This window comes from Somniosus microcephalus, unplaced genomic scaffold (assembly GCF_052327205.1).
Source record: "Somniosus microcephalus isolate GS21.2 unplaced genomic scaffold, FLI_Smic_1.0 unresolved_chr7, whole genome shotgun sequence".
Classification (NCBI taxonomy): domain Eukaryota; kingdom Metazoa; phylum Chordata; class Chondrichthyes; order Squaliformes; family Somniosidae; genus Somniosus; species Somniosus microcephalus.
The window spans coordinates 45,634,395-45,651,331 of NW_028225185.1; positions in this window are offsets into that span (position 1 = coordinate 45,634,395).

Here is a 16,937-nt window from a genome sequence, read left to right on the forward strand (position 1 = left end):
AAGTGGTAGCAGGACATTTAGAAAATCATAATATATTCAAGCAGAGTCAGCATGGTTTTATGAAAGGGAAATCATGTTTCACAAATTTGCTGGAGTTCTTTGAGGATGTAATGAGCAGGGTGGATAAAGGGGAACCAGTAGATGTCATGTATTTGGATTTCCAGAAGGCATTCGATAAGGTGCAACATAAAAGGTTACTACACAAGGTAAGAGCTCACGGGGTTGGGGGTAATATATTCGCATGGATAAAGGATTGGCTAACTAACAGAAAACAGAGAGTCGGGATAAATGGGTCATTTTCAGGTTGGCAAACTGTAACTAGTGAGGTGCCACAGGGATCAGTGCTGGGGCCTCAATTATTTACAATCTATATTAATGACTTGGATGAAGGGACTGAGTATAATGTAGCCAAATTTGCTGATGATACAAAGATAGGTGGAAAAGCAAATTGTGTGGAGGGCGCAAAGAATCTCCAAAGGGATATAGATAGGCTAAGTGAGTGGGCAAAAATCTGGCAGATGGAGTTTAATGTGGAAAAATGCTAGGTTATCCACTTTGGTTGGAAAAATGAAAAACAATTTATTATTTAAATGGGGAGATATTAAAATATGCTGAGGTACAGAGGGATCTGGGGGTCCTTGTACATGAATCACAAAAAGTTAGCATGCAGGAAGGCAAATGGAATGTTGGCCTTTATTGCAAAGGGGGCATAGTCTTAGAATAAGGGGCTGCTCTTTCAAAACTGAGATGAGGAGGAACTACTTCACTCAGAGTGTGGTAGGTCCATGGAATATGCTGCCCCAAAAAGCTGTAGAAGCTACATCATTACATAAATTTAAAACAGAAATAGACAGTTTCCTAGAAGTAAAGGGAATTAAGGGTTACGGGGAGCGGGCAGGAATTTGGACATGAGTCTAGGTTCGGATCGGTCATGGCCCTGTGGGTAGCGGAGCGGGCCCAGGGGCCGTGTAGCCTGATCCTGCTCCTATTTCATGTGTCTAATTCTGTTAGATTCAGGAGATGGTTCTGTGATAGTGGATTGGCGGTTAGGATCAGATCAGCCATGATCTTATTGAATGGCGGAGCAGGCTCGAGGGGCCGATTGGCCTACTCCTGCTCCTATTTCTTATGTTCTTATGTAATGGAATATAAAAGTAGGGAAGTCCTGTTACAACTGTACAGGGCGTTGGTGAGACCACAGCTGGAGTACTGTGTACAGTTTTGGTCTCCTTATTTAAGGAAGGATATACTTGCATTGGAGGCAGTTCAGAGAAGGTCCATGAGGTTGATTCCGGAGGTGAAGGGGTTGTCTTATGAAGAAAGGTTGAGCAGGTTGGGCCTATACTCATTGGAGTTTAGAAGACGGAGAGGGGATCTTATTGAAACATATAAACTTCTGAAGGGGTTTGACAGGGTATATGCAGAGAGGATGTTTCCCCTCGTGGGGGAATCTAGAACTAGGGGGCATAATTTCAGAATAAGGGGGCACCCTTTTAAATCGAAAATGAGGAGGAATTTCTTCTCTCAGAGGGTCATGAATCTTTGGAATTTTCTTCCCCAGAGAGCTGTGGAGGCTGGGTCATTGAATATATTTAAGGTGGAGATAGAACGTAATAAAACTCACTACTCACTTGGTTTGAGCATAAAGCAAGGCTTTAATCAACTTGTTTCAGAACATGGAGGTCTAGTTGTACTTCACTAGTTCCTTGTCTTATAAAATGTCCCTGACAGGCTGGGGCCGACGCCCGAGTATTTATACTCCATGGACGGCGCCACCAGCAGGCCGTCCAGCGTTAGTTCATGAGTAGTTTCTTGGTGAATGATGAGATTTATAACAGACAGATTTTTGAAAGGTAAGGGCGTCAAGGGTTATGGGGAGCGGGCAAGGAAGTGATGGTGAGGCCAAGATCAGATCAGCCATGACCTTATTGAATGGCGGAGCAGGCTCGAGGGGCCGAATGACTGACTCCCGCGCCTACGTTTTATGTTCTTATGTTCAATTCGATGTGAATGGCAGACAATGGACGATGGACAATACCTGATTTTTGAAAGGTAAGGGCGTCAAGGGTTATGGGGAGCGGGCAAGGAAGTGGAGTTGAGGCCAAGATCAGATCTGCCATGATCTAATTGAATGGCGGAGCAGGCTCAAGGAGCCAAATGACCCACTCCTGCTCCTATGTCTTATGTTCTTACCTTCCACTACTGAGTGCCAATCACAAAGTCCACCATCTGCACTCAACCCTTTCAACCCCTTCCCCATGAAGAACACAATAAAAAATAATATAAATTCCACTGCTACCCAATTACCATAATCACTCTTCATCCACATCGAAACAAACAATGGAACCATGACACAACTAACAGCACTTACAGATATTAAACTATTCACCCTGGTGCTTATTCTTAGTGGCTGTCATATAAGTTGTACCATTGTTTAAAACGGGACAATGGGATAGACCGAGTAATTACCGACTAGTCAGTCTAACCAGGTGGGCAAGTTATTGGACAAAATTCTGAGGGACAATATTAATTGTCATTTAGAAAGGCACAGATTCATCAAGAACAGTCAGTACGGATTTGTTATGGGAAGGTCGTGTCTGACTAACTTGATTGCATTTTTTGTGGAGGTAACAAGGAGGGTCGATGAGTGTAGTGCTTTCGATGTAGTCTACATGGATTTTAGCAAAGCTTTTGATAAGGTCCCACATGGCAGCCTGGTCGGAAAAGTAAAAGCCCATGGGATCCAAGGGAAATTGGCATATTGGAGCCAAAATTGGCTCAGAGGCAGGAAGCGAAGTGTAATGGTCGACGGGTATATTTTGATTGGAACGCTTATTCCAGTGGGGTTCCACAGGGCTCAGTACTGGGTCCCTTGCTTTCTGTGGTGTATATATCAATGATTTAGATTTCAATGTAGGGGGCATGATTAAGAAGTTTGCAGATGATACAAAAATTGGCCGTGTGGCTGATAGTGAAGAAGAAAGCTGCAGACTGCAGGAAGACATCAATGGACAGGTCAGGTGGGCAGAAAAGTGGCAAATGGAGTTCAATCCGGAGAAGTGTGAGGTAATCCATTTGGAGAGGGGCAACAAGGAAAGGGAATACACAATAAATGCTAGGGTACTGAGAAATGTAGAGGAACAAAGGGACCTTGGAGTGTATGTCCACAGATCCCTGAAGGTAGCAGGCAAGGTAGATAAGGTGGTTAAGAAGGCATACGGGATAATGCAGCCAGCCCACTGATATGCTGGATGACAGATCTCGGCCCACTGATCTGCTGGATGACAGATCTCGGCCCAGTGATCTGCTGGATGACAGATCTCGGCCCAGTGATCTGCTGGAGGACAGATCTCGGCCCACTGATCTGTTGGAGGTCAGATCTCGGCCCACTGAACTTCTGGAGGACAGATCTCGGCCCACTGATCTGTTGGAGGTCAGATCTCGGCCCACTGATCTGCTGGAGGACAGATCTCGGCCCACTGATCTGCTGGAGGACAGATCTCGGCCCACTGATCTGCTGAAGGATAGATCTCGGCCCAGTGATCTGCTGGAGGATAAAACTCTGCCCAGTGATCTGCTGGACGTCAGATCTCGGCCCATTGATCTGCTGGAGGACAGATCTCGGCCCACTGATCTGTTGGAGGTCGGATCTCGGCCCACTGAACTTCTGGAGGACAGATCTCGGCCCACTGATCTGTTGGAGGTCAGATCTCGGCCCACTGATCTGTTGGAGGACAGATCTCGGCCCACTGATCTGCTGGAGGACAGATCACGGCCCACTGATCTGCTGGAGGACAGATCACGGCCCAGTGATCTGCTGGAGGACAGATCTCGGCCCACTGATCTGTTGGAGGAAAGATCTCGGCCCAGTGATCTGCTGGACGTCAGATCTCGGCTCACTGATCTGCTGGAGGACAGACCTCTGGCCATCAGAAACACTCTGCAAGACCCTTTCAACCGAAGAGTCCAGAGCCGGCATGGAAACTGTCTGAGCTTCCATTGCAGCACTTTTGCATTCCATGGAAGATGCTTGGCGTTCCATGGAAGCTGCAATGACTGCAATGGAAGATGCAACCTCTGTCGTCAGACGCTGCTTGATGTTGGGCACCACAGGTCGCTGGCTGGAATTGACTCTCCTCTCCACGCTGGAGAGGATGGTTCCAGGCTGCGACACGGACAAATTCGGAGGCGGACTCCTCCACGCCCTTCGACACGGCCCGTAGGCTTTCAGCCGGGCTCTCCATTGAACTAAGCACTTGGGGTGTCGCACACATCAGCCTTCTTCTGAAGCTTGGCCCTGCGAGGTCCTCATCTGACTCCTCTGCAGCAGGACCAGGATGCAAACATGCCCCCTCACCCCCGGCAAGATGGCCTCTGTGGTGTCCCTTCCACCCATCGTGGCTGCTGCCGACTGGTGCCCAATGCATCCCACTGTGACGATCCCTCTTCTAAGCTAGCCTGTAAGTTGCGGCCTCTCAGTTGCTGCCTGTGACAGTGGTAGCCATTGACACTGTGCATTTGCCCTCACTTTACTCCTCCTCCTCCTATTTCTTCAGTGGGTGGGGTGGGGGTGAGGGCGAGGTGACACTTCTACATCCTGAACCTGCTCCTCGGGGTGAGGCGGATCTTGCTCCTGGGAGCCAGCAATGATAAAGCTGGAAGTGTTAGGGTGCGGCACGTGTGGCCACAACAGGAGGATGTGCGATATGAGATCATCTGGAGTTTGGGAGTGAGAATGGCTTTGGGTGATTAGGGATCAGGAATAGTTGAACAGCTGCAAGGAAGCTGGAGTGGCCATGTACCTCTAGGTGAGATGCCCCCTGCCCTGCCTCTGGCCCCAGGACCTGCACTCCCCTCCCGGTCACGACCAGTGCTGCCTCCTGATGGGGAGCCGTGCTTCCTCTCCCCCGGTCAGGTCCTGCTGCCGCCTGTTATGTGCTTATTTTTCCTGGAAGGGAAAGAGTGATGATTGTTAATGACCATATTGGCAGGTGCATTTGCGTGTGTGTGTGAGATGCCTCACATGACTAAAAAGCTCTGAGCTAGTCAATTTCTTTCACTTTGCCGCCAATTTCCACCCTTCCCTCACCTTCACATGGTCCATCTCCGACTCTTCCCTTCACTTCCTCGACTTCTCCGTCTCCATATCTGGGGATAGGTTATTGACCAACATTCAGTACAAGCCCAATGACTCCCACAGCTACGTGGACTACACTTCCTCCCACCCCGCCTCCTGTAAGAACTCTATTCCATTCTCCCAGTTTCTCCATCTCCGCTGCACCTGCTCCGACGATGCCATCTTCCACACCAGTGCTTCCGACATGTCTTCCTTTTTCCGCAACTGAGCATTCCCCTCTACTGTGGTTGACACGGCCCTCGAACATGTCCATTCTATCTCCCGCACTTCTGCCCTCACACCTGCTCCTCCCTCCTGGAACCATGATAGGGTTCCCCTTGTCCTCACCTTTCACCCCACCAGCCTCCACATTCAACGGATCATCATCCGCCATTTCCGCCACCTCCAATGTGATCCCACCACCAAATGCATCTTCCCCTCCCCTCCCCTTTCAGCATTCCATAGGGACTGCTCCCTCCGAGACACCCTAGTCCACTCCTCTATCATCCCCAGCACCCCTTCCCCTTTGCCTGGCACCTTCCCGTGCAAGCGCAGGAGATGCAACACCTGCCCTTATCCCTCCCCCCTTCCCACTGTCCAGGGCTCCAAACACCTTTACCAGGTGAAACAGTGATTTACTTGTACTTCTTGCAATTTAGTATACTGTATTCGCTGCTCACGATGTGGTCTCCTCTACATTGGGGAGAACAAACGCAGATTGGGTGACTGCTTTGCGGAACACCTCCGTTCAGTCTGTAAGGGTGACCCCTAGCTTCTGGTCGCCTGTCATTTTAATTCACCGCCCCATTCCCACCCTGACCTCACCATCCTCAGCCTCTTGCATTGTTCCACGGAAGCTCACCGGAAGCTTGAGGAACAGTACCTCATCTTCCGATCAGGCACTTTACAGTCTTCTGGACTCAATATCGAGTTCAACAATTTCAGATCATAACCTCGGCCCCCGTTACATTTTTATATATTTTTTATCCACACCTTTGGTTTGTGCCTTTTCCCTTTTTTTCTCTCCCACATGACAGCTGTCTCTCACTCTGCCAGTGCATTTCACACTCCATCTAGAGCCGTCTTTTGTCTCTTTACTTGTCCTATTACTATCTCGTCTCGTCTTGAATATCTCTTAATGTCTCTTCACTTCCCCTCCCCCATTTCCCAGCCCCCAAACTGGCCTTTTAATCTGTTTAATTTCCTGTCTTTTCTCTCAGTCCTGTAGAAGGGTTTCGACCTGAAACGTTGACTCTATTTCTCTCTCCACGGATGTTGCCTGGCCTGCTGAGTTTTTCCAGCATTTTCTGTGTTATTTCGGATTTCCAGCATCCGCAGTATTTTGCTATCTAGTTATGAACTAGGTGTAGCACCTGTGAAGGATGCAATATTGTGGGTCGTGTGAATGTCAGTGTAGAATTATATGGTGGATACAGGACGTTGAGGGTGTGGTGCTGATATTGGCACAGTTATGGAGAAGTGTGTTTGTGAGATGAGGTTTCACCTTGATCACTCCAGTCAAGTTGTTAAATTTCTTGCGGCACTGAAACCATGCCCCGGGGTCAGGGCTCCTGGCTGTGGCCTCCTGGGCGATTTTGCCCCACATGCACCGCAATAGTTGCCTCTAGGTCCTTCACCTCACCCACCCCCCACCCCCAACCCTCCTCCTCTCTATCTCCTTCACCAGGACCTCCAGGGCTGCATCGGAGCACCTGGATGCCCTCACTCTTGCTACTTGAAGCATCACTGCACTCCCAGCTGTCGCGCTCCACACCTTCAGTGGAAGTGAGTGTGAGGAGCCCACATGTATACTGCTTCACAAAAATTGCGTCTCATCAGCACTTGAGTGCTATCCCTGCAGGGGGCGATGTTCGCCGAATTTTTTAGACACTAAAGAGGTGGCCAAGATTGCGTCTTAAGCGGAAATATTGGTTTAGACCGTGTGCAGCGTAAGACAACATCTTTGTAAAGGAGAAGCAGCCAGCGCCAGGAAGGACCGCCCAGAAGCTTGCTAAACAGATGATTGCCACTTAAAATATGATTTGGACAGGTTGGGTGATTGGGCAGAAGCATGGCAGATGCAAAATTACGTGGATAAATGCGAGGTTATCCACTTTGGTGTCAAAAACAAGAAGACAGATTATTATCTGAACGGCAATAGATTGGGAGAAGGGGATGTGCAATGAGACCTGGGTGTCCTTTTGCACCAGTCGCTGAAGGTAAGTGTGCAGGTTCAGCAGGCGGTTAAGAAGGCAAATGGTATGTTGGCCTTCATAGCGAGAGGATTCGAGTTCAGGAACAAGGATGTCTTGCTGCAGTTGTACAGGGCCTTGGTGAGACCACATCTTGAGTATTGGGTGCAGTTTTGGTCGCCTTATCTGAGGAAGGATGTTCTTGCCATGGAGGGAGTGCAGCGAAGATTCACCAGACTGATACCTGGGATGGCAGGAATGACATATGAGAAGAGATTGGATCAATTGGGCTTATACTCGCTGGAGTTTAGAAGAATGACAGGGGATCTCATTGAAAATTATAAAATTCTAACAGGACTAGACAGACTAGATGCAGGAAGAATGTTCCCGATGGTCAGGGAGTCCAGAACCAGGGGTCACAGTCTAAGGATAAGGGGTAAGCCATTTAGGACTGAGATGAGGAGGAATTTCTTCACCCAGAGAGTGGTGAACCTGTGGAATTCTCTACCACAGAAGGCAGTAGAAGCCAATTCATTAAATATATTCAAGAAGGAGTTGGATATATTTCTTAAGGCTAAAGGGATCAAGGGATATGGGGAGAAAGAAGGGTCCGGGTACTGAATTTGGATGATCAGCCATGATCTCATTGAATGGCAGAGCAGGCTCGAGGGGCCGAATGGCCGACTCCTGCTCCTAACTTCTATGTTTCTAAAATGCCTGCTAGCTAGCTGGCTGCTGCTGGAGTTGTGACCTCTGAATCACTTTGGGAGTTTTTGTGGGCCAAGTTTTCAAGACTTCACCAACACTCTATCAATATTGATTCCAGAAATTGTCTGACGAATTCACACAAAAAGAGTAAGGGCTAAAAATTCATGGCCGCCATGAGAGTTGCCGCTGTCACCGTGGCCTCGGGTTAATGATGGCTGAAATAGATGAAGCAGTACAAGAGAAAAGTTCATGCTGGAGGCTAAATACTTTTAGCTCAGCGCTAACTTCCCATGTAACGCCCTCCTGGTGGCATTGCTGCAGGCATTGAAGGCGAAGTTGGCGTCCAGAAGCGGCGTTCCAGCTTCCAACAGCCTCTGGAAGCGAGGCAATGAGTTCGCTGGGCATTGTGGGAAAGTAATAGGGCTATGTGTTAAAGGGGCAAAGCCTTCAGCCCTAATAAAAACAAAAATGTAGTAAAAATGCAGTTTTCAGCCCTTACTGCTTTTAAAATAACTTAACATTAAAAAGAAGGCGCAAATGGGAGTCTTCAGCTCTTAAAGCTGAATTCCCTTCCAACCCTCAAAAAATGGGAAAAGTGCTTCAGCACTAACAGAAATCGCTCAGTAAGCCATGGAAGGGGCACCCAGGGTCTCGCACACAGCACTCTAGCTTTAAGTACGGAGTCAACACTGCAAGGGAGGTCCTCTACCCAAAGGGGCCAGGAGGCCCTTCAGAAATAATGATCTGGGACCAGATGACCGAAGCCGTCACTGCCACCAGTCTTTGCCCCCCACCCCACCACCCGGCTCCAGTGCCCGAAGAAGCTACATGACCTCAGACCAGTAGTCAAGGTCAGTGAATGCATCTTCAAAAGCCGTTTCCGACCAACTGCACCACTTGCCTCACACACTGCTCAATGCATGACAACCCCCAATCACTCACCTACCAACAACCAGTACCAATCACATAAGAGCATAAGGAGTAGGAGCAGGTGTCGGCCATTTGGCCCTTTGAGTCTGCTCCTTAATCAATAAGATCATGGCTGATCTTCTTCAACTCCACTTTCCTGCCCTGTCCCACATAGCCCTTGATTCCCTTAATATTCAAAACTCTATCGATCTCTGTCTTGAATATACTCCACGACTGAGCATCCACAGCCCTCTCGGGTAAAGAATTCCAAAGATTCACCACCCTCTGTGTGAAGAAATTTCTCCTCATCTCGGTCCGAAATGGCCGACCCCTTACAGGATAAGACTGTGACCCCTGGTTCTGGACTCCCCAGCCAGGGGAAACAATCTCTCTGCATCTACCCTGTCAAGCCCTGTAAGAATTTTGTATGTTTCAATGAGATCACCTCTCATTCTTCGAAACTCTAGAGAATGTAGGCCTAGTCTACTCAATCTCTCCTCATAGGACAATCCCCCCATCCCAGGAACCAGTCTGGTGAACCTTCGTTGCACTCCCTCCATGGCAAGTATATCCTTCCTTAGGTAAGAAGACCAAAACTGTACACAATACTCCACGTCTGGTCTTACCAGGGCCCTATATAATTGCAGAAAGACGTCTTTACTCTTATACTCAAATCCTCTTGTAATAAAGGCCAACATACCATTTGCTTTCCTAATTGCTTGCTGTACCTGCATGTTAACTTTCAGTGATTCATGTACAAGGACACCCGGGTCCCTCTGAACACCAACATTTCCCAATCTCTCACCATTTAAAAAATACTCTGCTTTTCTATTTTTCCTACCAAAGTGCATTACTTCACATTTCTCCACGTTATATTCCATTTTCCATGTTCTTGCCCACTCACTTAGCTTGTCTATATCCCCTTGAAGCCTCCTTGCAGCCTCCTCACAATTTACTTTCCCACCCAGCTTTGTATCATCAGCAAACTTGGATATATTACATTTGGCCCCCTCTTCCAAATCATTGATGTATATTGTGAATAGCTGAGGCCTAAGCACTGATCCTTGTGGTACCCCACTAGTTACAGCGTGCCAACCCGAAAATGCCCTGTTTATTCCTAATCTCTGTTTTCTGTCCATTAACCAATTCTCAATCCATGCTAATATATTACCCCCAATCCCATGAGCTCTAATTTTGTTTAATAACTTCTTGTGTGGCACCTTATCGAATGCCTTCTGAATATCTAAATACAGCACATCCACTGGTTCCCCCTTATCTATTCTGCTAGTTACAACCTCTAAAAACTCTAAACAGATTTATCAAACACGATTTCCCTTTCATAAATCCGGGTTGACTTTGACCAATCCTATTATTATTTTCCAAGCGCCCTGTTACCATGTCCTTAATAATAGTCTCGAGCATTTTCCCCACTACCGATGTCAGGTTAACAGGTCTGTAGTTCCCAGTTTTCTCTCTCCCTCCTTTCTTAAATAGTAGGGTTACATTTGCTACCTTGCAATCCATGGGAACCATTCTAGAATCTATGGAATTTTGGAAAATGACAACCAATATCTCTATAGCCACCTCTTTCAAAACCCTAGGATGTAGGCCATCAGGTCTTGTGGATTTATTGGCTTTGAGTCCCATTAATTTCTCCAGTACTATTTTTTAAATAATACTAACTTCGTTCAGTTCCTCATTTGCGCTAGACCCTTGCTTCTCTACTATTTCTGGGAAGATTTTTGCTTATTCTTCCATGAAGACAGACACAAATTATTTGTTTAATTTCTCTGCTATTTCCTTAGTCCCCATTATTATTTCTCCTGTCTCAGCCTATAAGGGACCCACATTTCCTTTCGCTAATCTTTTCCTTTTTACATACCTATGGAAGCTTTTACAGTCTGTTTATATGACTCTTGCTAGTTTACCCTCATATTCTATTTCCCTTTCTTTAGAAATTTCTTGGTCCTCCTTTGCTGAATTCTAAAATCCTCCCAATCCTCAGGCTTACTACTCTTTTTGGCAACATTATAAGCCTTTTCCTTTGAACTAATATTGTCTTTAACTTCTCTTGTTAGCCACAATTGGACCACATTCCCTGTGAGGTTTTTGTACCTTAAAGGAATATTTATTTGTGGTATATTATGTATTCATTCTTTAAATGCTAGCCATTGCTTGTCTACCTTCATACCTTTCAATGTAGTTTCCCAATCTGCCTTAGCCAACTCGCCCCTCATACCTTCGTAGTTTGCTTTGTTTAGATTTAAGACTCTCGTTTCGGATTTAACTAAATCACTTTCAAATTCAATATAAAATTCTAGCATATTATGGTCACACTTCCCTAAATGGCCCTTTACTACATTGTTATTAATGAACTCTTTCTCACTGCACAATACTAGATCTAAAATAGCCCGATCCCTAGTTGGTTCCTCAACATACTGATCCAGGAAACTATCTTGCATACATTCCATGAATTCTTCCTCCACACAATTACTGCCAATTTGGTTTGCTCAGTCTATATGTAGATTATAGTCCCACCATGATCACGAGGCACACCTCCAATTCCTAGCCTCACCTCACCTCCTTGGATGAGACGGTGCAGGTGGGGCAGAAAGGTTACAAGATGCTGGGATCCTCATACTTTATCCTCCTTCTGGCGTGTACCTCTTGTTTTCCCGCCCTCGCCTTACCACAACTCCCCCTGGTGCCTTCCTGATTTCACACACCCAAGAAATGTAGCCTGCCCAGCCAATGGTTGACTAAGAAGATGGTGAGGAGAGAAGAAGAAGAAGAAGAAGAAGAAGAAGGAGAAGAATAAGATGACAGTATTGAGTACAAAAGGAGGGAAGTTATGCTTAACCTTTATAAAGCTTTGGTTTGGCCACAACTGGAGCATTGCATCTAGTTCTGGTCACCACACTTTAGGAAGGATGCGAACGGCAGTGGGGCCACCGTCTGCTCAGACTGCAGAGTAGGATTATGTCTGTGGACATGTATTTCACTCAATGACTCCTTCGGTTTACTGTATTGAAGGGTCGATGTGCACAGTAAATTCCCGAGGGATTTCTCCCAGAAGCACGTGTCCTGATATCCATCACACATTAAAATTTTACAGCACAGATGGAGGCCATTTTGCCCACCGTGTCTGTGCCGGTTCTTTCCAAGTGCTACCCTGCTCTTTCCCCACACCCCTGCAATTTTCTCCCCATCAAGTATTTATCCAATTCCCTTTTAAAATTTGCTGCTGAATCTGCTCCCACCACCTTTTCATGAAATGCCTTCCAGATCACAATAACTCGCTGCATAAAAAACATTCTCCTCATCTCCCCTCTGGTTCTTTTACTGATTACCTTCAATCTGTGTCCTCCGGTTACCGACCCTCCTGCCAATGGAAACAGTTTCTCCTTATTTACTCCATCAAAACCCCTCATAATTTTGAGTATCTCTATTAAATCTCCCCTTAACCTTCTCTGTTCTAAGGAGTACAATCCCAGCTTCTCCAGTCTCTCCACATCACTGAAGTCCCTCATCCCTGGTACCATTCTGGTCAATCTCCCCTTAAACTTCTCTGCTCTAAGGAGAACAATCCCAGCTTCTCCAGTCTCTCCACATCACTGAAGTCCCTCATCCCTGTTACCATTCTGGTCAATCTCCCCTTAACCTTCTCTGCTCTAAGGAGAACAATCCCAGCTTCTCCAGTCTCTCCACATCACTAAAGTCCCTCATCCCTGGTACCATTCTGGTCAATCTCCCCTTAACCTTCTCTGCTCTAAAGAGAACAATCCCAGCTTCTCCAGTCTCTCCACATCACTGAATTCCCTCATCCCTGGTACCATTCTGGTCACTCTCCCCTTAACCTTCTCTACTCCAAGGAGAACAACCCAGGTTCACCACCCTCTGAGTGAAGAAATTTCTACTCATCTCAACCCTAAATGGTCGACCCCTTATTCTGAGAGTATACCCCTGGTTCAAGACTCCCCAGCCAGGGGAATCAATCTCTCTGCATCTATCCTGTCAAGCCCTGTAAGAATTTTGTATTTTTCAATGAGATACCCTCTCATTCTTCTAAACTCCAGAGAATATAGGCCTAGTCTACACAATCTCTCCTCATAGGACAATCCCCCCAACCCAGGAATCAGTCTGGTGAACCTTCTTTGCACTCCCTCCATGGCAAGTATGTCCTTCCTTAGGTAAGGAGACCAAAACTGTGCACAATACTCCAGGTGTGGTCTCACCAGGGCCCCATGTAATTGCAGTAAGACGTCTTTACTCTTATACTCAAATCCTCTTGTAATAAAGGCCAACATACCATTTGCTTTCCGAATTGCTTGCTGTACCTGCATGTTAACTTTAAGTGCTTCGTGTACAAGGACACCCAGGTCCCTCTGAACACCAACATTTCCCAATCTCTCACTATTTAAAAAATATTCTGCTTTTCTATTTTTCCTACCAAAGTGGATAACTTCACATTTCTCCACATTATATTCCATTTGCCATGTTCTTGCCCATTCACTTAGCCTGTCTATGTCCCCTTGAAGCCTCTTTGCATCCTGCTCACAATTTACATTCCCACCCAGCTTTGTATCATCAGCAAACTTGGATATATTACACTTGGCCCCCTCATCGAAATCATTGATGTAAATTGTGAATAGCTAAGGCCCAAGCACTGATCCTTGCGGTACTCCACTAGTTACAGCCTGCCAACCCGAAAATGAACCGTTTATTCCTAATCTCTGTTTTCTGTCCGTTAACCAATTCTCAATCAATGCTAATATATTACCCCAATCCCATGAGCTCTAATTTTGTTTAATAACCTCTTGTGTTGCCCCTTATTGGATGCCTTCTGAATATCCAAATACACCACATTCACTGGTTTCCGCTTATCTAGTCTGTTTTTATGACTCTTGCTAGTTTACTCTCATATTCTATTTTCCCTTTCTTTAACAATTTCTTGGTCCTCCTTAGCTGAATTCTAAAATCCTCCCAATCCTCAGGCTTACTCCTGTTTTTGCCAACATTATAAGCCTTTTTCTTTGATCTAATATTGTCTTTAACTTCTCTTGTTAGCCATGATTGGACCACGTTTCCTGTGAGGTTTTTGTGCCTTAAAGGAATATATGTTTGTTGTATATTATGTATTCATTCTTTAAATGCTGGCCATTCCTTGTCTACCATCATAGCTTCCAATGTAGTTTCCCAATCTGCTTTAGCCAACTCGCCCCTCATACCTACGTAGTTTGCTTTGTTTAGATTTAAGACTCGAGTTTCGGATTTAACTAAATCACTTTATAAAATTATCATATTATAGTCACTCTTCCCTAAGTGCCCCTTTACTACAATGTTATTAATTAACTCTTTCTCACTGCACAATACTAGATCTAAAATGGCCTGATCCTTATTTGTTTCCTCAACATACTGATATATGAAACTATCTTGCATACATTCCATGAATTCTTCCTCCACACAATTACTGCCAATTTGGCTTGCTCAGTCTATATGTAGATTATAGTCCCACCATGATCACGAGGCACACCTCCCATTCCTAGCCTCACCTCACCCCTTTGGATGAGACGGTGCAGGTGGGGCAGAAAGGTTACAAGATGCTGGGATCCTCATACGTTATCCTCCTCCTGGCATGTACCTCTTGTTTTCCCACCCTCGCCTCACCACAACTCCCCCTGGTGCCTTCCTGATTGCACAAACCCAAGAAATGTAGCCTGCCCAGCCAGTGGTTGACTAAGAAGATGGCGAGGAGAGAAGAAGGAGAAGAAGAAGAAGGTAGTATTGAGTACAAAAGGAGGGAAGTTTTGCTGAACATTTATAAAGCTTTCGTTTGGCCACAACTGGAGTATTGCATCCAGTTCTCATCACCAGATTTTAGGAAGGATGTGAACGACAGTGGGGCCACCGTCTGCTCAGACTGCAGAGTAGGATTATGTCTGTGGACATGTACTTCACTCAATGACTTCTTCGGTTTACTGTATTGAAGGGTCGATGGTGCACAGTAAATTCCCGAGGGATTTATCCCAGAAGCACGTGTCCTGATATCCATCACACATTAGAATCTTACAGCACAGATGGAGGCCATTTTTCCCACCGTGTCTGTGCCGGTTCTTTCCAAGTGCTACACTACTCTTTCCCCACAGCCCTGCAATTTTCTCCCCATCAAGTATTTATCCAATTCCCCTTTTGAAAGTTACTATTGAATCTGCTCCCACCGCCCTTTCAGGCAGCGCGTTCCAGATCACAACAACTCGCTGCGTAAAAACATTCTCTTCATCTCCCCTCTGGTTCTTTTACCGATTATCTTCAATCGGTGTCCTCTGGTTACCGGCCCTCCTGCCACTGGAAACAGTTTCTCCTTATTTACTCTGACAAAACCCCTCGTAATTTTGAGTACATCTATTAAATCTCCCCTTAACCTTCTCTGTTCTAAGGAGAAAAATCCCAGCTTCTCCAGTCTCTCCACATCACTGAAGTCCCTCATCCCTGGTACCATTCTGCTCTCTCTCTCCTTAACCTTCTCTGCTCTAAGGAGAACAACCCCAGCTTCTCCAGTCTCTCTACATCACCGAAGTCCCTCATCCCTGGTACCATTCTGGTCAATCTCCCCTTAACCTTCTCTGCTCTAAGAAGAACAACCCCAGCTTCTCCAGTCTCTCCACATCACTGAAGTCCCTCATCCCTGGTACCATTCTGGTCAATCTCCCCTTAACCTTCTCTGCTCTAAGGAGAACAATCCCAGCTTCTCCAGTCTCTCCACATCACTGAAGTCCCTCATCCCTGGTACCATTCTGGTCAATCTCCCCTTAACCTTCTCTGCTCTAGGGAGAACAACCCCAGCTTCTCCAGTCTCTCCACATCACTGAAGTCCCTCATCCCTGGGACCAATCTGGTCAATCTCCCCTTAACCTTCTCTGCTCTAAGGAGAATAACCCCAGCTTCTCCAGTCTTTCCACGTCACTGAAGTCCCTCATCCCTGGCGCCATTTTGGTCAGTCTCTCCTTAACCGTCTCTCCTTTAAGGAGAACAACCTCAGCTTCTCCAGTCTCTCCATGTAACTGAAGTCTCTCATTCCTGGTAACATTCTGGTCAATCTCCCCTTAACCTTCTCTGCTCCAAGGAGAACAATCCCAGCTTCTCCAATCTCTCCACAGCACTGCAGTCCCTCATCCCTGGTACCATTCTGGTCAATCTCCCCTTAACCTTCTCTGCTCCAAGGAGAACAATCCCAGCTTCTGCAGTCACTCCACATCACTGAAGTCCCTCCTCCCTGGTACCACTCTGGTCAATCTCCCCTTAACCTTCTCTACTCCAAGGAGAACAATCCCAGCTTCTCCAGTCTCTCCACATCACTGAAGTCCCTCATCCCTGGTACCATTCTGGTCTAGCTCCCCTTAACCTTCTCTGCTCCAAGGAGAACAATCCCAGCTTCTCCAGTCACTCCACATCACTGAAGTCCCTCATCCCTGGTACCATTCTGGTCAATCTCCCCTTAACCTTCTCTGCTCCAAGGAGAACAATCCCAGCTTCTCTAGTCTTTCCACGTCACTGAAGTCCCTCATTCCTGGTACCATTCTGGTCAATCTCCTCTTCACACAGTCCAACGTCTTGACATCCTTTCTAAAGTACGCTGCATAAATTGGACACATTGAAACATAGAAAATAGGAGCAGGAGTTGGCCATTCGGCCCCTCGAGCCTGCTCCGCCATTTTAATCAGATCATGGCTGATCATCCAAATTAAGTACCCTGTCCCTGCTTTCTCCCCATATCCCTTGATCCCTTTAGCCTTAAGAAATATATCTAACTGCTTCTTGACACGATACTCCATCTGATGTCTTACCAGTGATTTGCAAATGTTTACCATAATTTCCTTCCTTTTATTCTCTATGTCTCTATTTATAAAGCCACATCTAGCCCTTATTATTTTTTACCGGGTTCATCAACTTGTCCTGCCACCTTCAAAGAATTGTGTGCATACTCCTCCAGTTCCATCATTTCCTGCAGCCCT